Raw genomic sequence first — 1,792 nt, 5'->3', positions numbered from 1 at the left:
TAAAAAAAAAAAGAAAAAAAGTTGAGCCAACTTAAAATTTTAAGGCAACCAGCTTCAGCAGATTTTTGAGTTCTCTCAACTTATTTTTGTAGGAGATTCTCAACTTTTTTGTTATATAAACTTAAAACAAGAAGTTGAGAAAACAAAAAAATCTGCTGACGCTAGCTGCCTTAAAATTTTAAGTTGGCTCAACTTTTTATTTTTACAATGTACTCTGATTACAGTTAAATGCACATCTGTATGAATAAAATATGTAAATTTTTAAGTATGAGTAATAGGATGATGTATATGGTATATTGAGTATTAGGATGTTTCTCACATTTGCAAAATGAGAAGTACAAGCAGACAAAAAATAGCTTACTGTGAGGCACTTGCAATAACGTAAATGTTGAAATGCGCAGTGTTTCAATAGTATAGTCATAACCCTTGCTGTTTTTATTTAAGTTATAGTTTACCAGCATCTGAAAGTATACTAGATATAAATAAAAATGAAATGCAGAGACATCCAACTTGTTTGATGACAAGTATTTGGTTGAGGATTAAACATCTGAATAAATCTCTCTCTCTCTCTGATAACATCAGTTGAGAAAATGTGAACAGTGAAGTTAACTTATCTTTTAGGTTGTTTATATTTAGCCTGAAACGTGTTTTAAAAATCTAAAAATAGGAGGAAAACGTTTCCTGATAATATTCAGTTTGGGTGACTGTGCAAGCCATGAGAGATGCTCAACTTTCATGTTCATCAAACCACTCTTGGTTTGTGAAATTAGGGAATGGGCACCAGGCCATGCATATGAAACCTGCAACACTATATTGGCTAGTGTTTCTGTTTCATTGTCCAACCCCTGTATATAATTCATATTTCCTATTACACTCACTGGCCACTTTATTAGGTACACCTTGCTAGTACCGGGTTGGACCCCCTTTTGCCTTCAGAACTGCCTTAATTCTTCGTGGCATAGATTCAACAAGGTGTTGGAAACATTCCTCAGAGATTTTGGTCCATATTAACATGATAGCATCACGCAGTTGCTGCAGATTTATCGGCTGCACATCCATGATGCAAATCTCCCGTTCCACCACATCCCAAAGGTGCTCTATTGGATTGAGATCTGGTGACTGTGGAGACCATTTGAGTAAAGTGAACTCATTGTTATGTTCAAGAAACCAGTCTGAGATGATTTGAGCTTTGTGACATGGTGCATTATCCTGCTGGAAGTAGCCATCAGAAGATGGGTACACTGTAGTCATAAAGGGATGGACATGGTCAGCAACAATAGGTAGGCTCAGGTAGGCTGTGGCGAAAATATTCCCCACACCATTACACCACTACCAGCCTGAACCGTTGAGACAAGGCAGGATGGATCCGTGCTTTCATGTTCTTTACACCAAATTCTGACCCTACCATCTGAATGTCGCAGCAGAAATCGAGACTCATCAGACCAGGCAACGTTTTTCCAGTCTTCTATTGTCCAATTTTGGTGATCCTGTGCGAATTGTAGCCTCCGTTTCCTGTTCTTAGCTGACAGGAGCGGCACCCGGTGTGGTCTTCTGATGCTGTAGCCCATCTGCTTCAGGGTTTGATGTGTTGTGCGTTCAGAGATGGTATTCTGTATACCTTGGTTGTAACGAGTGGTTATTTGAGTTACTGTTGCCTTTCTATCATCTCTAACCAGTCTGCCCATTCTCCTCTGACCTCTGACATCAACAAAGCATTTTCGTCCACACAACTGCCGCTCACTGTATATTTTTTCTTTTTCGGACCATTCTCTGTAAACCCTAGAGATGGTTG

Source organism: Barbus barbus, assembly GCF_936440315.1.
Source record: "Barbus barbus genome assembly, chromosome: 44".
Taxonomy (NCBI): domain Eukaryota; kingdom Metazoa; phylum Chordata; class Actinopteri; order Cypriniformes; family Cyprinidae; genus Barbus; species Barbus barbus.
The sequence above is the reverse complement of the archived record's forward strand: the minus strand, read 5'-3'. Positions refer to the sequence as shown.